We start from the raw sequence: 24,299 nt of genomic DNA, 5'->3' as shown, positions 1-24,299 counted from the left end.
GGAATTGCATTCCCTGATTCTACCCAATATCTTTCTGAAACCCAGTTAATCCACTAAACCATAATGTGCAACTGTAGGTTTTATATAGAACTATAAATCTCAGGAAATTAACTTCCCCTTAGCTCTTGCTTGGGGCAGCTAACAGAATGGAGAGGCTTTCTTTTATCTTTAATTGCTATTTATATATTTCCTGCAACCTTTTTACTTCACCTTCCAGCTTAGTCTGAAGCTACTCAGGGGAAAACATGTTTGCTTTCACTTTACTATTGGAAAGGGAGTTCTTTCTTTCAATAATGTGTGTAAGTATCTGGTACGTTTTATGTTACAGAACATAAATAGCAGGGATGTTTCCTTTTCATGGTAACTAGTTGACTATTCAATTACAAGGAAAATACCATATGCAATTTAGAAGATGGGTACAGGAATTTCATTACAGATAGGAATGAATACATGATTAGATCAGTCTCATTCATTGTGGCAATACTTTTGAAGCTTATGCTTTAAATGAAGCTGAGTGTTCACTAATAAAACAGATGCGGAAGCTTTGTTTAGGAAGATCTGAATCTCCGGAAGATCAGAATGCACATTTTTGAATTGACAGTGTCTATTCATGGACAAAGTGAAGTGGAAAGATGAGTCAGCCTAAAAAATGAGGAACTTTCTCTTTTTTTTCTGATGGAGCAGAAGGAGCTGGTGGTCTATTTTCTTAGACTGTGAATCTCTTGTGGGACAGGAACTGGATCTGATCTGAGGAGTGTGGCCTAATGGATAGAGCATGGGCCTGGGAGTCAGAAGGACCTGGGTTCTAATCCTTGCTCTATCACTTGTCTGTTATATGACCTTGGGCAAGTCACTTAACTTCTCTGTGTTTCAGTAGCCTCATCTGTAAATTGGGGATAAAGACAGTGAGCCCTATGTGGGACAGAGACTGTGTCCAACCCGATTAGCTTGTGTCTGGAAAATAGTAAGCCCAAATGCCATAAAAAAAAATCTAGTATCTAACCCCAAATTTAGCAATTTATCAATGGCATTTTTTGAGCTCTCTCTGAGTGTAGAGTACTGTATTAAGTTCTTGGAAGAATGTAGCAGAATTGGTAAACACAGTCCACGCCCACAACAAGCTTACATTCTAGAGATCTCTGCATTATGTTGCCCTTTTGTGCTCACAGCAATTCCAAAGGGAGAATTCCTGAAGGGATGAATTTATTTTTATTGCCTAACTCTTTTAGCTGATTATTGGCTCATGCAAGATAAAACAGGGGTTGGCATCTGCTATGCTCAGAAGAGCCAGACAAAAGCAAACTTCTAAGCAGTTGGTGAGAGAGAAGTCTTTCATACAATTTTAATGCAGTCCTGTAACTTTCCTGTAGAGGTACAATTATGAAATTATAGTAGGAGGAAAATAGTTGATTAGGATCACACTCAAAACATCAATGATTTTTTAGGGCATTTCACTGAATCGTATATATTGAGTGCTTTCTGTGTGCAGAGTACTATACCGAGCTTTTGGGAGAGTACAGTACAACAATAAACAGACACATTCCGTGCCCACGACTTATTTGTTAAGTACTTGCTATGCGTCAAGAAGTGTTCTTTGCACAGGGATAGATCCAACTTAATCAGGTCGAACTTAGTCACTGTCCTATGTGAAGCTGTGAGCTGAACTGTGAATTGAAGCACACAGAAGTTCAGTGACTTATCCAAGTCACACAGTAAGCAACTGGCTGAGACTGGATTTGAACCTGGGTCCTCTGATTCCCAGGTCCATGATCTTGCCATTTTGACAAACTGCTTCTCAAAGAGCCATTTATTTACTGGGTGTAAACCCGTCATTAGACGGGGATTATCTCTATCTGTTGACAAATTATACATTCCAAGTGCTTAGTACAGTGCTCTGCACATAGTAAGCACTCAATAAATACGATTGAATGAATGAATTAGGTACTTATTGAACTCTTATTTGGTGCCACACTGAATGAAGCACTTGGGAAAGTACAATACAATCAAGTCAGTAGACACAATCCTTGCCTGTAAGGAATTTATATACTAGAGAGGAAATTGATGTTAAAATAAATTACAGATATGGGAAATGGGTGCATATAAGGACATATACATAAGTGCTGGGGGCGAGGGATGGGGTAAGTATCAAAATGCTTAAGGAATTAAAGTGCAAGTTCATGGGCGATACAGAAAGGGGGAAGAATAAAGTGGGAACACGGGAAATGTTCATTTGGGCAAGGATTCTTGTAGGAGTTATAAATTTAGTAGGGCTTTGAAGATGAGGAGAGTGGGCAGGTGTTTTACATTACTAATTTCTATTTGGACTTAGAGGGAAATAAAATACATGGGGAGAGAGGTAAAAAAGATGGGGCAAAAGAGAAAGTGAGAAAATAGAAAGACTAAAGGAAAGGAAGGGAAAAATGAGAAGAAGATGAGGAAAGGACAAAAGGACAAGAAAGAGAAGCAGAGTGATCTAGTTGGAGGGGTCAGAGGATTTGAGTTCTTATCTATACTTCATCACTTCCCTCCTGTGTCACCTTGGGCAAGTCACTTAACTTGACTGTACTTCAAATTTCACATCTGCAAAATAAGAATTAAATATGTTTTCTTCCTCCGCCTTAAACTCTGAGTCCCCTGTGGGACAGGGACTTGTCCAACCTTGCTATACTTCTATGTAATTGGTTCTATACCCTTTGAACACTGGGATTTCATAATAATAATTATGGTGTTTGTTAATTCATTCTTTCATTTGTATTTATTGAGCACTTACTGTATTTGTTAAACACTTACTATGTTCCCTCTAGATTGTAAGCTCGTAGTTGTCAGGGAATATGTCTGTTCTTGTCTTGTACTCTCCAAAAAGGCTTAGTTAAGTGCTCAATAAACTTGAATGAATGAAATCAATACCAGGCACTACATTAAGTTCTGAAGTGGACATAAACAAATCGGATTGGACACAATCCCCGTACCACATGGGACAGGCTCTCATAATATCCCGGCTGGATTATTGTGTCAGCCTTCTCTCTGATCTCCCTTCCTCCTGTCTCTCCCCGCTCCAGTCTATTCTTCACTCCGCTGCCTGGCTCATCTTCCTGCAGAAACGCTCTGGGCACATCACTTCCTTTTTTAAAAACCTCCAGTGGTTGCCTATCAACCTCCGCACGAAACAAAAACATCTCACTCTAGGCTTCAAGGCTCTCCATCACCTTGCCCCTTCCTACCTCTCCTCCCTTATCTCTTTCCACTGCCCACCCCGCACGCTCCGCTCTTCTGCTGCCCATCTCCTCACCGTCCCCTGTTCTCGCCTATCCCACCGTCGACCCCCGGGCCACGTCCTCCCGCGGTCCTGGAATGCCCTCCCTCCTCACCTCCGCCAAACTAACTCTCTTCTCCTCTTCAAAGCCCTACTGAGAGCTCACCTCCTCCGAGAGGCTTTCCCAGACTGAGCTCCCCCTTTTCCCTCTGCTCCCTCTGCTCCCCCTCTACCCCCACTTCACCTCCCCTCAGCTCAGTCCTCTTTTCCCCCCTTTCCCTCTGCTCCTCCTCTTCTCCCTTCCCCTCCTCTCAGCACTGTACTCATCCGCTCAACTGTATATATTTTCATTACCCTATTTATTTTGTTAATGAAATGTACATCTCCTTGATTCTATTCTTTTGTTAATGAGATGTACATCACCTTGATTCTATTTATGTGCTATTGTTTTAATGAGATGTTCATCCCCTTGATTCTATTTATTGCTATTGTTTTTGTCTGTCTTTCTCCCCCGATTAGACTGTAAGCCCATCAAAGGGCAGGGACTATCTCTGTTACCGATTTTTACATTCCTAGTGCTTAGTACAGTGCTCTGCACATAGTAAGCGCTCAATAAATACTATTGAATGAATGAATGACTGACTCACAGTCTCAATCCCCATTTTACAGATGAAGTAACTGAGACCCAAAGAAGCCAAGTGACTTGCCTAAGGTCACACAGCAGACAATTGGAGCAGCCAGGATTAGAACACAGGCCCTCCCCTGCTCAGCCCCACAGCACTTATGTACATATCCATAATTTAATTTATTTATATTAATGTCTGTTTCTTCCTCTAGACTGAAAACTCACTGCGGGAAAGAAATCTGTCTACCAACTTTATTGCACTGTACCCTCCCAAGAGTATCCTCCCAAGAGCTTAATATAGGGTTAATAATAATAATAATAATGTTGGTATTTGTTAAGCACTTACTACGTGCAGAGCACTGTTCTAAGCGCTGGGGTAGACACAGGGGAATTAGGTTGTCCCACGTGGGGCTCACAGTCTTAATCCCCATTTTACAGATGAGGGAACTGAGGCACAGAGAAGTTAAGTGACTTGCCCACAGTCACACAGATGACAAGTGGCAGAGCTGGGATTCGAACTCATGACCTCTGACTCCAAAGCCCACGCTCTTTCTACTGAGCCACGCTTCACATAGTAAACAACCAATAAATACCACTGATTAATTGACTATCTTGTATCCACCCCAGTGTTTAGTACAGTGCTTGGCATAAAGTTAACACTGAAATATCCTACTATCATCAAAATTATGAATATCATTATTATTATTACAACATGAATGAGAGAAAATGAGAGATAGAGAAAGGGTGTGGTATGGAGAAACCTTGGGTAAGTCACTTTACATTTCTGTGACTCAATTTCCTCACTTGTAAAATAGGGATCAAACAGATTATAAGCACCATTTTGGGCAGGGATTGTGTCCAATTTATGTTAACATACAGCAAGCATTTAATAAATGCCATAATTATTATTTGAATAGTAGAAGAGGTTGAAGTAATGCTTATTAAGCACTTCATCTTTGCAGAGCACTGAACTAAGCACTGGAAAATAATGCACAGCTGTGAATTAGAAACCAGGGAATAAGTCTCAGTCTCCCAAGGGGATCACAATCTATGAATATAAGCATGGTGGTGAGGCCTGGAGGCAAATGCGACGGGAGTGATGAGACCATAAAATAGCAAAGCAACAAAAAGGACAATGACAAACGCTCAAAATAAAAACAAAAATCATTAGATGTTGTGGCTGACAAGAGGAGCAGAAATGGCTTAGTGGGGAGAGTTCTGTTCCTGGGTCCTCGTTCCAGCTCTGTCACCTGCCTGTTGTGTGACAGTGGGTAAGTCACAGATCTTCTCTGCCCCTCGCTTTCCTCCTCTGTAAAATGGGAACAAATATCTGTTATCCCTCCTACTTAAGACTGTGTCTCATGTGGGAGAGGGTCTATCTCTCACTTGACGATCTTGTAACTACCCCAGTGTTTAGTTCAGTGCTTGTCACATACTAAGCACTGAAAATATACCACAATTTATTTATTGATATTAATGTCTGTCTTTCCCTTTAGGCTGTAAACTCTCTGTGGGCAGGGAACATGTCCACCGCCTTTGTTATAGTGAACTCTCCCAATCAAATCACATAGTATAGTGCTCTGTACATAGTAAGAGCTCAATAAATATGATTGATTAATTAATTTATTGATTGAGTGTCTAAAAGATGTAGAGTCCTGTATTAAGGTGCTTGGGGAGACAGGATTATGAAGTGACATAATCCCAGCCCAAAGGAGCTAACAGTTTAATGGGGGAGACAAACATAAATATATTTACAACTAGAGAGGTCAAAAATAAATAAAAAACTGAACCTCATGAATCCCCAAAGTACACTCAGATTTCATAGTAATAAATGAAACTAACTTGATCTGTGAGATGTCTTCACTTCCATGGCTTCACCAAATGTCCACGAGAGAATTAGGACACAAGTCCTATTATTGAAAGAGGACTTGGAATAAGATAGATGGATGAATTTCTCTCATCGTTATGATTGTCAATATAAATCAAAGAAAAAGAGAATATAAAGAAGAGGTGTTGTATCAGTGTTGGGGCATGAAGCTCTTCGGGAAAAGGAATGAAGAAGGTTATCATTATTGAGATGCCATTTAGAAATACATCAATCAAAGTCAGAGTTCCTTATTTTATAGAGATGATCTCTGAAAAACTCAAACTACCGACTCCCTTAGGATTTATGGAAGATCAGTTAATCTTTATGTAAACAGGCATACCTCTTCTCTAGGACCTAGCATAAAGACAGGATTTGTGCCCCACCTAATGATCACCACCTTTGATCAATATAGGTTCTTAGTCTAATGAGTTTATTGTTTCATAGCTACTTTCATTTGGTTTTCCATCCAAGGGAAGGAATCTCATGATAATGCTACAAGATCAGAGAAAAATTCAGATTTTAAGGAAAATCAATATTCCCCAAAGCAAAGGTACACCCAACTCATAGTTCCTAGCAGGGAGATCTTATTTCCCTTTTTTTCTCTGCAAGACTTTCTCCTGACTCACAGTGGTTCAAGTCCAAAGGGGGCTAAACTCCAGGAAAAGGTAGAGCATTTTTCCAGCTTCATTCTCTACTTTCTTCCTTTGTGTCACTAGGTTAATGAGCAGAGGTGACAAAATGCCTCTATATTTCATTCACTTTAGTTCATGTTCCCAACTTCATAAACTTGTGAAATTGGGTGAAATTGCTCACCAGGGTAAAAATACCTGGTAGCACTAGGGCAGTCAGACTTTTTTATTGCAAATCAGTTATAATGAGAATTGTAATAAGGGTTGCAATAAGAGAGGAAAGAGTAGGTCATTTTTTGTTTCACCTCAGTTATTTTGCTGCCTTTACTGAGAAAGAATAAATTGGCATGATGGGATCATAGCCCAAGCAAAAACAAACCATACCAGAAGGCACCTTTTTCCCTCAAGAAATAAAATAGTGTCTGTGTCAATGTGGTGCTCTGACCTCTGACCTCATTCTTTGTCAGTCCCATTACAGTACATTGAGAAGGGCTGAGAAATGTGTTCTTTCAAATGGTTAATGAAGTCCAAGGAGGCCGTGCCCCTTTCGCTGTTTGAAGCTGTGTTGTAGCTCATTAAATAAAGCCAGGACTATTAAGGGCAACATGAATTGAAGCCTCGGAAATATTCACCGAGTGTCCGTTTGGCATGGATTGGATGGTTGGTCAGGACCATTCTGACAAATTGGTGCCTGAATGTTCCAGTTTAAGTGCCTGGCCTTGGAGATTCTGTGGACCCGCAGAGCAAACTATGAGGGGGTTGTTAGTGAATCCTAGTTCTAGCTGCATGAACGACTTACTGTGTGATTGGGGAGAATCATGTACTGCTTCATTTTTGTTCCTGGACTTAGAAACCTCTTGTTTAAATCGCTATGCGCCTCAAATCATGACTCGTAGGACTTCACTTGGACAAGAAACAAACCCCAAATCCTAAGGAATTTGCCACAGAGAGACAAAATACCATTCGTTAGGCAAAACACATTCTGAAACTTTCCCTTTGATATGGGCCAATGAAACTGTCAGACATTCATCTGGTTGCTATTCAGTATTCAGACTTCAGCCTGTCCTTCCAGTAGGAGGAGGAGAGAGGCTTCTAGTTCAATTCATGCATCTGACGTTTGGTCCATGAACCTTGACTTTTACTGGTCTCCTTCTGTTCCCTCTAGGACTAATTGTTTGAATGATTTGGTGCTTCTCTTTTATTCCTCAATTCTGCTTCTGTTAGACTTTCTTTTACATCTAATTACCTTGATCCTATTACTATTATGGACCTCAAAAAACTCTACGTCAAAATATATTCTGTTTGGAATGCTGCAGTCTGAAATTAAATTTCAGGTGAGGACTCTAGAGGTTATGATTTTCAAAATCTGAACCTGGTTTATGTTTGAACCTGATCTCAGCAAACTGGCTCTATCCCCTTACTATGAAGCATGAAAGAATAATCAGAACAGTGTGAGGAGATAGTCCCAGTAATAAGCCTAAAAAGTGAAAGGGGAATCTGACTGCATTTCATTTAATGAGTAGAGAAATACTCAATCTTAGATATAGACCCCAAAGTTATGGAACTTGAAACAGAGCTGAGTCCTCCATATGAAATGATCTTTCTTGACCACTGCAATTTTTCTTAACCTCAGGTCTTGTCTTATGCCGTTGAGTCATCTCTGACCCATAGCGACACCATAGACACATTTCTTCCAGAATGTCCCACCTCCATCTGCAATTATGGTAGGGGATCCATAGAGTTTTCTTGGTAAAAATACAGAAGTGGCTTACTTTGTCTCCTGTGCAGTAAACCTGGGTCTCTGCCCTCCACTCTCTCACATGCCTCTGCTGCCCAGCACAAGTGAGCTCTGACTTGTAGCAGATTGCCTATCACTCACTAGCCACTGGCCAAGCTAGGAATGGGTAGGCCACTGCTTGACTCCCTCCCATAGTCAAGACTGGTATAGTTCTGTAAACTCTCCAGGTACCACCCTACAATAAATTAATCACTAGATGATAAGAAATTGTGTTGGGAATACAACATAACCCCTTCAATAGTAAAGCTATTTGGAAAGGGCATGGCCCTGGGAGTCAGAGGACCTGGGTTGTAATCCCAGCTCTGCCACTTGGCTGCTGTGTGACCTTGAGCAAGTCACTTAACTTCTATGTGCCTCATCTGTAAAGTGGGGATTAAATTCTCCCCTGATTTAGACTGTGAGCTCTATGTGGGACAGGGACTGTGACTAACATGATTATCTCTTATCTACCTCTGGTGCTTAGAACAGTGCTTGGACCATAATAAACACTTAACAAATGCCATTTTTCAAAAGGGAGATTAAGGAAGTGATATTTCCTGAACGGAGGACAACAAAAATATTTACAACTAGTCTGAGCAATATAAATTAAATGAATAAGTGAATAAATAAATAAAACAAAATAAATGCATTGAGCAAACATTTATACATGAGGGCTAAGTGCTTAGTAAAGTACTCTGCCCACTGTAAATGTTCAGTAAATACCAGTGATTGATTGCTAAGAAGGGTGTAAATAAATTCATAGATATGCAGATTAGTAGAGGTGCAATAAGAAGTTAGACCTCCGAGTCCTTGAATTTCAAGTTTGTGTCCCTGCCCACCACTTCTTAATCAGTCAGTCAAGCAATCAAGCTATCTACTGATCAATCTTGCTTAGGGTGTGTTTACTATGTGCAGATTACTGTACTATGCTTGGGAGAATACAATAGAGTTAGAGTGAGGAGACATGGTTCCTTCCCTCAATGACTTGACAATCTAGAAGGTGAGAGAGCTATATAATAATTTACAGAAAGAAGAGGAAAGAAAGCTGGATATATGTGAGTAAATGCTTAAATAATAGGGTATGTAAAGTAATGAGTACAATATTCTATGAGTGTATAATCGGTGCTTGAGAGGATAGAATGGGGAAAACAATATGCAAAAGAAATAAATTACAAAATCAACAATCATAAGTAACAATGTAAGTCAACAAAATACATTTCTCGGGAAGGATGAATCCTTCATCCCATCAAGGCTTCTGACATAGTCTTTGACTGCAAATAACTGGAGCCTTCCCAGATGCTGAGGGAATGGTGGATCTTCACTCCAACTCACCTCTCCCACCACCCTGCCTGGGCTCTGGTGATTGTCCTGAAGACCCCCAGAAGTTGAAAGGATACAGGTTATGCCTGGAGAAGCAGCATGACCTAGGCCTGGGGAAGCAGCATGGCATAATAGATAGAGCAGAGGCCTGGGAATCAGAAGGTCATGGGTTCTATTCCCATCTCCACCCCTTGTCTGCTGTGTGACTTTGGGCAAGTCACTTCACTTCTCTGTGCCTCAATTTCCTCATCTGTAAAATGGGGATTAAGACTGTGAGCCCCATGTGGGAGATGGACTATGTCTAACTTGATTTGCCTTTAGCTACCTCACTGCTTACTACAGCACCTGGCTCATAGTAAAAGCTTAACAAAAACCATAATTATTCCTGTAGACTGTAAGCCCATTGTGGGCAGGGATTGTCTCTATTCCTGTATTGTACTTTCCAAGTACTTATTAAAGTGCTCTGCACTCATTAAGCAGCATTAAAGAAGCAGCATGCCTCAGTGGAAAGAGCACAGGCTTGGGAGTCAGAGTTCGTGGGTTCTAATCCTGCTCTGCCACTTATCAACTGTGTGACTTTGGGCAAGTCACTTAACCTCTCTATGCCTGTTACCTCATCTGTAAAATGGGGATTAAGACTGTGAGCCCCCATAGAACAACCTAATAATAATGTTGGTATTTGTTAAGCGCTTACTATGTGCCGAGCACTGTTCTAAGTGCTGGGGTAGATACAGGGGAATCAGGTTGTCCCATGTGGGGCTCACAGTCTTCATCCCCATTTTACAGATGAGGGAACTGAGGCACCGAGAAGTGAAGTGACTTGCCCAAAGTCACACAGCTGACAAGTGACCGAGCTGGGATTCGAACCCATGCCCTCTGACTCCGAAGCCCGTGCTCTTTCCACTGAGCCACGCTGCTTCTACCTGATTACTTTGTATCTACCCCAGTGCTTAGAACAATTCTTGGCACATAATAAGTGCTTAACAAATACCATTATTATAATAATAATGATTATTATTATTAAGTGCTTAATAAATATGATTGAATGAATGAATAGATGAATGAATGAGAAGGACCTGGCTTTGCGGCCTTGGGCAAATCAGTTCACTTTTCTGTGCCTCAGTTACCTCATATGTATAATGGGGATTAAGACTGTGATCCGGACATGAAACATATACTGTGTCCAACCTGATTAGTTTGAGTCTGCCCTAGTGTACCTAGTAATAGTTTAACAAATACCATTAAAAAAGCAAACAAACAAACAAATCCCAGGATTCCACTGGTCATAGGGTTCATGAAAGAGTCTCTGAGCTAGGACTAGGGCTATAGGGCTTGAAAGCAATATTATCTGTTTATACACTTTAATTGCCACTTAGCCACGGGCTTGCCCCATTCAAATGGGGTTTGTAATGCAATTTTGGGAATCAAATAAAGCATCTGCCAAAATTAGAATACTTCCTTAGATTGATCAGTGCTATTCATTATGCATCCATACTTCTGTTGCAGTGCATTTCACAAAAAACATTGAACTCTTCACTACGCCATATCAAAGCTCAACATTCAATATTGATTGTGTTTATAATGAACTGGATAAAATTGAAATGGCAGGTGGAGGTGGGGGAACATTTCACATATAAAAGTGTATGAGGTAAAATTAGATTTTTCCAATAATCCTGTTTTAAAATGTATGCTTTAGAGGAGCAAAATTTTCACTCAGGGAGAGACATTTCTGCATGAATAAAGGTCACATCAGGTTCAAAATGAAAGGTGAAAAAATACATAAAACAATTTGATCCCATTAATAGTGGACTATTTTGATAAATCATCCCCAAACTCTTAAAAAAAAACATTTGGATTTATCTTGTGTAACCTTTTCCATTTCCTTTTCCATTCAATGTAATTTGAGAATGTTTAATAAACAACCCTCTAGAGAAGTCCTGATTTTAAATGTCCTGATGCCATACAAGACTCTGGTATGAATGGTATGTTTTCCTGAACTATGATCATGTTAGTGGAGGCTTCACTTTGGGGAGAAGTGCTTAAGAGTCAAGACCTATGGTGAAAGAAGAGTTAGTTTTTCTTTTAAACTAAGCTTATTTTTGTTTCAGATAAGTAATAATGTGAAAATTTGAACTGGATTTTGGAGTTTGCTAATAGTAGGTAAAACTATTCATCTTTAAAGCTAGCCCACACTAGGACACTAATTCAAATTAATGAAGCTAAAAAACATTAAAGGGGCAGTTGAGGACATATTGGTGTGTAATGATAGCTCTTTTCTTCTTCAGACTGTACCTTCAGGTCACTCAGAGATGATGAATTAGACACTTAGATTAAGTGTCTATGTGAGTCATCATAAATTGAATTCAAACCAACTGAAATGACAGTGATTATGATGGAAAAGAGCCCACAATGATGTGATGCTCAGCCATCCACAAGCTATAATTGTGCAAGAAAGGGATTTTCATGACAATTACTCTATCAAGTTTGGGAAGGGTATAGTTGTAAAAATGTTTCAAGCTAACTTGCCAGTGAACCTACTCATTACCATAATTGTACATTCCTAGAAGGGAAGGACTTTACCTTTCCCTTCTATTATATGTTCTGAGTCAGAGACGTGGGTATGATGTGCATAAGAGGCATTTTGTTGGCTTACAGAGTTGCCTGGGCATCCTATCACTTCTACCAATCCTGAGGTGAAGGGATTGCACAAAGGTATGACCTGGTTCCACTTTGCCCAGTCAGTCACATGACACAATCTGATGCCGGCCTGGATGCGTAGCCCCCACTGGTAGCCGTTGATGCTGTGTCGGTGAACGGAGACATGAGTGTGCTTTGGTGGGGAGGAAGGAGTGTCCTAATCCCTCTCCTCAAATCAGGAATACAGCACAAGCCAAGCACCTCTGTAGTAGCTCCTGCCTCAATCTGCAGGTATGTGCAACCAACGTCTTTTATGACATTTCCTAAAATTCGGTCTTCCCTCATCTCCAACCAAGGGCAAATAATCCAGGCAAATTGCCTTAGTTCTTTTTTGTTGTTGTTGCTTATGATATTTGTTAAGTTCTTATTATGTGCCAGGCACTGTACTAAGCGCTGGGGTGAATACAAGCAAATCAAGTTGGACACAGTCCATGTTCCACATGGGGCTCACAGTCTTATTACCCATTTTACAGATGAGGGACCTGAAGCACAGAGAAGTGAAGTGACTTGCAAAGGGGCACACAGTAGACAAGTAGCAGAGGAGGGATTAGAAACCATGACCTTCTGACTCCCAGGACCGTGCTCTATACTACACCATACTGCTTCTCAGAGACTCATTCTGGGTCTCCTTTTATTCTGCATCTACACCCACTCCCTTGGAGAAACCATTAGCTTCCATGACGTCAACTATGCAGATGATTCCCAAATCTACATTTCCACCCGACCGCTCTCCTTCTATGCAGTCTCACATCTCCTCCTGTCTTCAGGACATCTCTACTTAGATGTCTCACCCACACCTCAAAGTTATCACATCCCAAACCAAACTCCTCATATTCCCAACCATATCCTGTCCTCTCCCTGACTTTCCCATAACTGTAGACATCACCAACATCTTCTGTGTCACAAGCCGGCAACCTTGGCAGTATCCTTGAGTCCTCTCTCTTATTCAAACCACGTATTCAATCCATCACCAAATCAGTTCAACCTTCATAACATTGCTAAAACCCTCCCTTTCCTCTCCATCCAAACTGCTACCGCATTAATCCAAACACTTCTCCTATCCCACCTTGATTATTGCATCAGTGTCCTTGCTGACTTTTCTGCCTCCAGTCTCTCCCCAGTCCAGGCCATATTTCACTCTGCTGCTCAGATCATTTTTCCACAATATTATTCAGCCCATGTTTCCCTCCCACACCTCAAGAACCTCCAGTGACATCCCATCCACCTCAACATCAAACAGAAACCCCTTATCATAGGTTTTCAAGTACTCAGTCACCATTTTTTATGATATTTAAGTGATTACTAGGTGACAGACACTGTACTAAGCGCTGGAGTAAATACAAGCTAATTAGGTTGGACACAGTCCCCCTGCTACCTTATCTTGCTGAATTTCTACTACATCCCAACCCGTATACTTTGCTCCTCTAATGCCAACCTACTCATTTTATCTTGCGCTCACCAATCACACTGCTGACAACATTTCACCCATGTCCTGCCTCTGCCCTGGAACATCCTCCCTCTTTGTTTCTGACGGATGATCCCTCTCCCTTTATTTGAAGTCATATTATAAGAACATCTCCTCCAAGAGGTCTTCCTCAACTAAGCCCTCATTTCCTCTTCTCCAGCTCCCTTTTGCATCTCCCTGGCACTGGAATTTGTATCCTTTATTCACTTCCCCCTCAGCCCCACAGCAGCTATGTATACATCCATAATTTATTTATTCATAGTTTGTCTCCCTATGGTCATTGTGGGCAGAGAAAGTATCTCCTACTTCTAGCATACTCTTCACTCTCACATATTTTCACATACATTCTCCCATACTCTCCACCAAGTGTTTTGTAGAGTGTTCTGCAAACAGGAAGCACTCAAAAAATATTATTTGTTGATTAATTGATGCAGGTGCCAGATTGAGTCCACCAATCTGTTTAATCTGGCCTTATTCAAGCCAATTTTTTCTGTCTGTGATGACTCCTTCCTAGCTCCAAACAAGCTGCAGACCACTTAGCAATCCCTCACAGTAGCGATCTTAGAAGGGTACCGCCAGTGCTATGGTTGGTTTGGAGTCAGTAGGAGGCAAAGCAGTCACAAATGACTAGACTTCAGTGGTTTATTACCCACCCTCTTCTGCCAGTCTCAAAAGTCCATAAACTGCCCTCTGGCCAAAATAATAGCCAGCATGGGAAGCAACATTGTCTAGGGGAAAGAGTATGGGCCCACAGTACTGAGAGTCAGAGGGCCTGGCTTCTAATTCTGGCTCTGCCACTTACCTGCACTGTGACCTTGTGTAAAACACAACTTCTCTGTGCCTCACTTCCCTCATCTGCAAAATGGGGATTCAGTGCCTATTCTCCCTCTTAGACTGTGTGTGAAGTCCATGTGAGACAAGATTTTTTTTTATACTACAATGCTTGACACATAATAAACACTTTGCAAATATTATTATTAATATTTATATCAATTATTATTAATTATTACCCACACTGGAGTATTACAATACAATGGGACTGCTGAGACCTACCCACCCCAACTCCTCATACCCCTCATCATCTGGTTCCAGGATACTCAGTGGTCTGCTAGATGTTCAAAGAAGTCCAAGAGTCTTCCTGAATATCAAATGTCCCATTTAAGGATAGAGGAGCCTACAGTCAATCAGTTTCTATTAATTGGACACTAATAAGGAGCTTGAGTCCTGTCATAGAGTTAAATGAGAGCTTTCTCCAGTGGGCTGGCTGAATTGGACAAGCAGAGATGAAGAGGAATGATAGCATTAGCCAACAGTGATGTGGCATTCAGAAGAGAGAGACTTAGAGAGAAAGAGTGAGCACATATGACAATAAACCAGTATTCCCCCATCTTTCACTTTGAGCCTACTTCCATTTAATATTCCATCCACCCTAACCAGCCTCTCTCCCTGAGACTAATAACAATTTTACGGTTTCTTCATAAATTCTTCATTCCAACAATTTATTCATCTCTTTGGTCCTCACTTGAGCCTTTTCTCCATTTTTCATATCCTGTTTAAATATCCCAGATGGTTCCAGAAATCTGACCATAATCTGGTCAATGCGGAATGCAATGGGAGTAACTGCTAAAAGTTTGCAATCATATTTATGGTTGGAAAAATTTTATTCATTCAAAATAATAATAATTGTAGTGCTTGTTAAGCTCTTACTATGTGACATGTGGTGAGCCCACAACAAGCTGCCCTGTTTCATGACTGTGATCCTGCAAACAACAACGAGGAAGAGACTCGGGAAGGCACTGATATGTTCTACCTGAGACAGGTGATGAGGTCCTGTGGGGGTGGAGCATGGAGGGAGGCTTGACTTTCTCTCCCTGTTCCACCCAGTAACAGGCCTGAGCCAATTAGTAGCTGCCATATAGGGCCACAGCTGTAGTTTATCTAAGGCAGATAAATTGGTGGTCATTTTGAATGATGAGGGGAATGTTGAGACGTTGGGGCACCTGGAGGCAGGTTGGAGGCACGTAGAGAACTAGAGGCATCATAGAGAGGCAATCACTGAAGCAGCAGGAGAGTAGCACTCAGAAGTAGCAGAAGACAAGAGCACTTGGAAGCAGAAAGAAGAAACATTGGCAGAATGGGCTCCTTTGATCACAGGCTGGCATCAGACCCTTGTGGAGTGAGTGTGTGTATGTGTCACTCCCTTCCAAACTGGTAAAACTAAGTAAAAAACTTTTCACAGTAACCTTAGTGAGCAGAGGTGTGGTTTGACCCCTACTGTGTGTCACTGAGGCTTACCAGATCCAGGAAGATCTTGGTGCAAACTGGGGAGGAGTTGTGACACACAAATGACACTGTACTAGCCACTGGGGTAGATTTAAATAAATCAGGTTGGACACATTCCCTGTCCCACGTGGGGCTCACAGTCTTACTTCCCATTATACAAGTGAGGTAACTGAGGATCAAGGTCACACAGCAGACATGTGGCAGAGCCAGGTTAGAATCCAGGTTCTTCTAACTCCCACTCCCATGCACTATCTACTAGGTCATGTGAATGTCTTTCAAGTAACCAAATTTGTATTCTCTGATGTTTTCAGTAAGGAGACTGGAGCACCTAATCAGCTAGGAAAGAAAAGTTGTCTTGAATAACATGTTATTTGGAATAAGCCTATATCGACTCAATGGTTTTTCTGTATTCTGGAATCTATCACTCATTTTTCTGCTTTGGAGAAGCAAATAATTGGCAAGGATGTTGTATGCAAGTCAGCAGAGGAAATCTGCTTGATGTTGGCTCCTATGCTTCTCCAAATGATTTCAACTAATTTTCAGTGAGCATTGGCAGGGCTGAAAAAAGCAACTCAAAGGTTCCTTGTATATGACAATGATAGATACCATATGAAGAGATTGACAGGCCGACAAGCAGGCACACAGATAAGATAGGGAAAATAAAAGTCTGGAAGCCAAGGGAGGTGTCTCATTAAATTCAAATTTCCATCACCAGCCTGTCTGAAGGGACATTATACATGCCTCTTTGGAGGAGAAATTTGATTTGACACTGCTTAGCGATTAGAGCTTTGCAAACATGAAGGAGTGGATTATTTTCATCAGGTGACATGTTTGGAACTTTCTGAAAGATATAGCACCCACAATCCCTGCCCAAAATGAGCTTGCAGTCTAGAGGGCTAGACAGACATTAATATAAATACATAAAATTGCAGATATGTACAGAAGTGCTTTGGGGCTGGAAAGGGAGATGAAAAAATGGAGCAAGCCTAGGTGATGCAGAAGGGAGTGGGAGAAGAGTAAAGGAGAGCTTATTGAGAGAAGGCCTCTTGGAAGAGACGTGCCTTTAGTAAGGCTTTGAAGGTGGGGAGGGTACTTGTCTGATGGATATGAAAAGGAAGGGCATTCTAGGCCAGTGACAGATTGCAGGTGCAGTCACAAAATATATATGAAAATATTTTATTTAAGTATAGCTCTTTCAATACATATCCCTGCCCAATCTAGGTCTTCAAAGTTTACCTGTATGTTATCATAGAAAATTTCTTATTAATATTTCAAAAACTAATAGAAATCAATGAACTGTTACAGGGCCATGACATGAGACCAACTTCAAAGACACGTCCTCGGGGCAGGACGTCCATGTGCTGGTAAGATTAGGCCCCTCTCACAGGGGACACGCTACTATTTCTTACTACTATTTATCATGATGATAATAGCATTTGCTAAGCATGATAGCCAGCTATGTTTCTTGACATCAGAGACTACATCTTTTTGCTTTTGTTGCACTCCGCCCCTCATCCCGAGCATCTAAAGCAGCCCTCTGCAAGTAACAGATACTATATGAATGCAAATCAATCAATCAATCATATTAATTGAAGGCTTACTTTGTGCACAGCTCTGTACTAAGCACTTGGGAGAATACAATATAAGAGTTGGTAGTACTTTCTCTTCCCACAATTAACTTATAGTCTAGAGGGAGAGACAGACATTAGTAGACATAATCCAGTGCTTAGAACAGTGTTTGGCACATATTAAGCACTTAAATACCATTACTGTTAAATTATGGATATGTACATAAGTGCTGTGGGGATGAGAGAGGGCTGAATAAAGCATGAAAATTCAAGTTCAAGGATGATGCAGAAGGGAATAGAAGAAGAGGAAATGAGGGCTTAGGAAGACCTCTTAAAGATGTTCAAATAATTGATTGAGGCATTTATTTCTATGGACTGGTATGGAGAAAGATTTATTGGACATTTGATGATATTACTCTATAGTAGAAATCCACGTGGATTTTTTTTGTATTTTTTTATTTGTTAGGCATTTACCATGTTCCAGGCACTGTAACAATGTTGGTATTTGTTAAGCGCTTACTATGTGCAGAGCACTGTTCTAAGCGCTGGGGTAGATATAGGGTCATCAGGTTGTCCTACATGAGGCTCACAATCTAAATGCCCATTTTACAGATGAGGTAACTGAGGTACAGATAAGTTAAGTGACTTGCTCGCAGTCACACAGCTGACAAGTGGCAGAGGTGGGATTCAAACCCATGACCTCTGACTCCCAAGCCTGTGCTCTTTCCACTGAGTCACGCTGCTTCTCTACTAAGCGATGAATTGATTAGAGGGAGCTTAGTACAGTGGTCTGCACATAGTAAGCACTCAATAAATACTATCGAATGAAATGAATGAGACACTTTGTGTGTCCCTTCTTTCATTCATTCAGTCATATTTATTGAGAGCTTACTGTGTGCAGAGCATTGTACTAAGCACTTGGAAAGTGCAATTCATCAACAGCGACCATCCTTTCCCAACGGGCTCACAGTCTCTTCTCTGTGCTTCAGTTAGCTCATCTGTAAAATGGGGATTAAGACTGTGAGCCCCATGCGGGTCAAGGGACTGTGTCCAACCTGATTTGATTGTATCCATCCCAGCACTTTGTGTAGTGCTTAGAATGCAGTAAGTGCTTAAATGCCACAGTTATTGTTGTTATTGTTATCATGTCCACCATGAGAGGGGCCCCATCTCACCAGCATATGGATAGCTTGGCATGAGGACTTATGTCTTCAAAGTTGGTCCCACTTGCCATGGCCATTTAATAGTTCACTGATTTCTACTAATCATTGAAATATTAATTATCAATTTTGTATGATGCCCTTTAACATGCAGGTAAACTTTGAAAACCTAGATTGGGCAGGGATATTTATCGAAAGAGCTATGCTTAAATGAAATATTATTTTCTCATAATAGCATCTTGGCTTGGTTCAAAATCAATAACCCATTATTAAGTAGGAATGTAGTGGGAAAAGGTTTAAGTGGCATAGCCGTAAATTCTGGGCACCTTGCTATCATTCACTTGTATGAGCAACTTCCTCCTCAGACTAAGAAACTGCCAGTAGTAACACTCCTGCCTTCCAAATGGAAATGGGGTCGGAATATTGCGATGAAAAATCTTTAAAAATTGTTGGAAAGGGAGGCAAGCACATTTATTCTGGGTAAATTCATTTACCACTGTGTCGGCTTACTTTCGAACTTTACCATGAATCAGGGAATGTTGAAACATGCAAAGTCTTGGCTTTCCATAGTCTTTATTCCATCTTGGAGGGAGAAGTGCCCCATGGAGCAGTAGGTTGAATATTAGGAATAATAGGGAATGAGGGTCATACAGTGAGGTCAAGCTGGATAAGGTTTTGGATCTTGATGGAAGTCTAATCATCAGCCAAATACTTTTCAATCAATCACATTTATTGAACATTTACTGTGTGCAGAGCATATAACAGAGTTGGAAGACTCATACCCTGCCTACATTGTGCTTCCAGTCTAGTGGGGGAAACTAGACATTAATATAAGCAAATAAATTACTGATATGTACATAATTGCTGTGGGGTGAGGGTGGGGTGAATAGAGGAAGCAAATCAGAGTGACACAGAAGGGAGAAGAGGAAATGAGGGCTTAATCAGGGTAGGCCTCTTGGAGGATGTCTGCCTTCAGTAAGGCTTTGAAGGTGGGGAGAGTAAACACCCAAAAGGAAGCTTGGATTCTTTCACTATGATGTTAGTAAAAATGTGAATATTTTGCTTCCATAGCATGTGCTCATAAACCCTCTGTCTCACATTTTAACACATTTAAAATTGCTTTAGATAGGCATAATGCAATAAGGTCTTCCTTTCTTTCCTTCTTTCCTTCCCTTCTCTATGCCACTGGGTCTGAACGATTTAACTCCACTTCTTTTCATTCTTTTTTTACATCAATAAAGGTTGTGCCACCATTTCTTCTATAACACATTTTTAGTATATCTTTCAGATATAATGCTTTAAGGAAATTAGGGAAAAATTTTCCAACACACATCCATCTGGGCAGATTGTGATTGCAAGGCTGGAATAAATAGCTGGGCTGTGTTCTTTGTCTCTTAATGTCGGTTTTGACAAGAACGAGGTGTTTGTCTAAGCTGTCCCCTGACTTTGTCTGCTGGGCTTTGCTGTGGTAGACAGGGAGAAAAGTCCCAAATATTTAATAATAATAATAATGTTGGTATTTGTTAAGCGCTTACTATGTGCAGAGCACTGTTCTAAGCGCTGGGGTAGACACAGGGGAATCAGGTTGTCCCACGTGGGGCTCACAGTCTTAATCCCCATTTTACAGATGAGGGAACTGAGGCACAGAGAAGTTAAGTGACTTGCCCACAGTCACACAGCTGACAAGTGGCAGAGCTGGGATTCAAACTCAGTGTTAGGGTTGTTGAGAGAGAAAGCCAGTGATATGCTGGAGTGTTTCTCACACTACCATGAATTTGAGTTGAGGCACATAACATGGTACCACTTGTCTACTGTATGACCTTGGGCAAGTCACTTCACTTCTCACTTACAGTTACCTCATCTGTAAAATGGGGATTGAGACAGTGAGTCCCATGTGGGACAGGGACTATGTCCAACCTGATTCGCTTGCATCTACCCCAGTTCTTAATAAAATGCCTGGCACATAGTAAGTGCTTAACAGATGCTATAATTATCATTATTATTTGATTTTCCAAGGCATCCCCTTATATACTTATTTGGACTGTATTAATTCTCCCAGTATTTCACCTATCCCTTAGTTATGATCACCTGGCTGATGTCCATGTCCAAAAATGAACTCCTTATCCTCCCACCCAAACCCTGTCCCCCAACTCTGTCTTGCCCATCATGTAGGCAACACCATTTTCCTCCCTACCTCACAAGCCTGCTATCTCGGCGTTGTCCTCGACCCATCTCTCTCATTATGCCACATAATCAATCTGTCACCAAATCCTGTCAGCGCTACCTTCACAAGTTGCTAAAATCCACCCTTTCCTCTACATCCAAACTGCTCCCTTGCTGATCCAAATATTTATCCTATCCCGCCTTGACCGCTGCATCTGCGGCCTCACTGACCTCCCCGCTTCCTGTCTCTCCTCACTCCAGCCCATACTTCACTCAGCTGCACAAATCAGTTATCAACAAAAACATTCAGTTCATGTACCCCCACTCCTCAAAAACCTCCAGTGGCTGCCCATCCATCTCTGCATCAAACAGAAACTCCTTAGCATTGGCTTTATAGCACTCATTCAGCTAGACCATCCTACCTCAACTCACTAATCTCCTACTACAGCCCAGCCCACACACTTGCTCCTGTATCACCAGCTTACTCAGTGTGCCCTGATCTCTTCTATCTCACCACCTACCCCTTTCCCACATCCTTCCCCTAGCCTGGAACTCCCTCCCCTTCCGTATACATTGGACCACTACTCTTTCCACCTTCAAAGCATTACTAGGGCACATCTCCTTCAAGAACCCTTCCCCAGTTAAGCCCTCTTTTTCCCCAGCTCACTCTCCCTTCCGTGTCATCTACGCACTTGGATCTGTGACCTTGGAACATGTGATATCCACACTACCCCTAACTCTACAGCACTTAGGTACATCTCTTTAAATTATATATTATAAATTATTTAATTTGTATTAACATCTGTCTCCCACACTAGACTGAAGGCAATTATGGTCAGACTGTAAGCTCTAGACACCCCCTCTAGACTGTAAACTCATTGTGGGCAGGGAATTCACCTGTTTTTTGTTGTATTGTACTCTCCCAACCACTTAGAACAGTGCTCTGTGCCTAGTTGTCTTATGCTGTGGAGTCATCTATGACACATAGTGATGCCATGGACACATCTCTCCCAGAATACCCCACTTCCATCTGCAATCATTCTAGTAGTGTATTCATAGAGTTTTCTTGGTAAAAAAAATATGGAAGTGGTTTACAATTGCCTTCTTCCATGCAGTAAACCTGAGTCTCGACCCTTGACTCTCTTCCATGCCGCTGCTGCCCAGTGCAGGTGAGTTTTGATTCATAACAGATTGCCTTCCACTATCTAGCTACTGGCCAAGCCAGGACTGGAATGGGTATGTCTCTGCTTGACTCTCCCTCCCATAGTCGAGACTGGTAGGGTACTGGAAACTCTTCAGGTACAACCCTGAAAGGTGATGTGCATAGTAAGCTCTCAATAAATACCAATGACTGACTGGTTATAGTTAGAAAACGTGTCTGTTAATTCTGTTGTACTCTCCACAGGGCTTAGTATAGTGCTCTGCACATAATAAGCACTCAACAAATACCACTAATGTATTGATTGACAGGGTCCTTGCCCTCTAAGAGCTTACAGTCTAGATGGGGAGACAGATGGTAAAATGAATGAAAGAGGGGGAAGTGGCAGAATATAAGGATATGTACAGAAGTGCTTTGGGCTTGGGATTAGGTTAGTATCAAAGTGAATGAGGGTTACAGACACAAGAGCAAAGAAGTGTGGGTAGATAGTATGGGGAAAGTAGAGGTTGGTCAGGGCAGGCTTCCTGGAGGAAATTTTATTTTAGGAGGGCATGGGAGATACAGAGAATCATTTGGATATGAATGGATAAATCTCCAGGAAGGAGGGAGGATGTGAGCAAGGGGTACTCTCTCTTCCAAGACATTAGATAATTTTAGTGAAGTCAGTTTTAGGCCCTGGTTGCTTGACAGTTGAACAAAACTACCTCACAAAGACATTTTAGAGAAGTCTTCTGTTTAACATCTGGTACTCTGTTCACCCCCTCTTAGGTCTGCACCTGGAGAGTTTTCAGTACTCTACCAATCTCGACTGAGGGAGGGAAAGTCAAGCAGAGGCATCCCTGTTCCATTCCTAGGTTGGCTAGTGAGTGGAAGGCAAACTGCTACAAGTCAAAATTCACCGTGCTGGGCAGCAATTAAGTGAGAAGAATGTAATTTTCTAATGTAGGCAAATTTGGAGTGAAGGAGACCAAACAGAAAACAGTGCTCAGTACTATAAGTGTAAGTGCAATAACACAACAAGAAACAGCTCTTTTGTGTGTCCAGTGTGGCTTGAATTTTGATTTTGCATTGGCCTTTTCAGCCACACCCACAGTGTGTGTCATTTTCTCTATATACCTCTCTTTCTCTATATTATAGATATACATATGCCTATCTATATCATAGATTTAGATATAAACAGAAAGCTACAGATAAAAATGATATATGTATAAAAGCCTAAATGTAGAGATTACCTGTGATAACATTTTCAAATAGTCAGCTAATATATCCCCTCTGAGAATCGCACATGGAGAGTTTCCAGTACTCTACCAGTCTTGGCTATGGGAAGGAGAGTCAAAAAGAGTCATACCTATTCCATTACTAGTTTGAGAATGGCTAGGGAGTGGAAATAATAATACTGATTGTGTATTAGCTAAGCACTTTGTGCCAGACACTGTACTAAGCCCTGGGGTGGATACAAGCATGGGCTTGGGAGTCAGGGCTCATGAGTTCGAATCCCAGCTCTGCCACTTGTCAGCTGTGTGACTGTGGGCAAGTCACTTAACTTCTCTGTGCCTCAGTTCCCTCATCTGTAAAATGGGGATTAAGACTGTGAGCCCCACGTGGGACAACCTGATTCCCCTGTGTCTACCCCAGTGCTTAGAACAGTGCTCTGCACATAGTAAGCGCTTAACAAATACGAACATTATTATTAGGTAGACACAGTCCCTGTCCAACATCAGGCTCACAGTTTCAATCCTCATTTTACATATGAGGTAACTGAGGCAGTGAAAAGTGAAGTGACTTGCCCAAGGTCACACAGCAGACAAGTGAAGGAGCTGGAATTTAAAACCCATGACCTTCTGACTCCCAGGCCCATGATCTATCTACTATGCCAAGTCAAAACCCAACTGGGCTGGGCAGCAAAGGCATAGGAGAGAGTGGAGGGCAGAGACTCAGGTTTTCTATGTGGAAGAAGGCAATGGTAAACCAATTCTGTACTTTTAGAAAAAAACCTCTATGATACACTACCAGAACGACTGCAGATGAAGATGGGGCATTCTGGGAGAGATGTAGCCATGGAGTCGCTAAGGGTCAGAGATGACTTGACAGCATAACACAAGACTCTAGATATCCATATGACTATCTATATTATAGATTAATGCAGAGATAGAGAAAAATCTAGATATCTACGATATATGTATAAAAGCTTAAATGTAGAAATTACACTTGTGGCGACTAAAAGAACCCTGAAATTCAAATACTTTTTTTTTTCAAATTTGGTTTGAGAAAGTGGATCAGTTTTAGTCTAGCAAAACTCCCAGTGGTAGCACATACTGTTACTTAAATTGAAA

At 41.3% G+C, this 24,299-nt stretch overlaps 1 long non-coding RNA gene across 2 annotated transcripts in view; it reads left to right on the top strand.

The window, feature by feature from the left end:
- Nucleotides 1-15,602: 15,602 nt before the first annotated feature.
- LOC114815210 overlaps nucleotides 15,603-24,299 on the top strand; it is a 29,181-nt gene continuing 20,484 nt past the window's right edge. Inside the window, exon 1 of one of the 2 annotated variants that reach the window (XR_003762981.2) lies at nucleotides 15,603-15,809. This is a non-coding gene — a long non-coding RNA (uncharacterized LOC114815210). Of the gene's footprint in view, nucleotides 15,810-17,221; nucleotides 17,281-24,299 lie in introns of those variants that run through there. The other variant, XR_003762980.1, reaches the window with a different exon arrangement.

Source organism: Ornithorhynchus anatinus, chromosome 1 (genome assembly GCF_004115215.2).
Source record: "Ornithorhynchus anatinus isolate Pmale09 chromosome 1, mOrnAna1.pri.v4, whole genome shotgun sequence".
NCBI classification, from domain to species: domain Eukaryota; kingdom Metazoa; phylum Chordata; class Mammalia; order Monotremata; family Ornithorhynchidae; genus Ornithorhynchus; species Ornithorhynchus anatinus.
The sequence above is the reverse complement of the archived record's forward strand: the minus strand, read 5'-3'. Positions and strand labels throughout refer to the sequence as shown.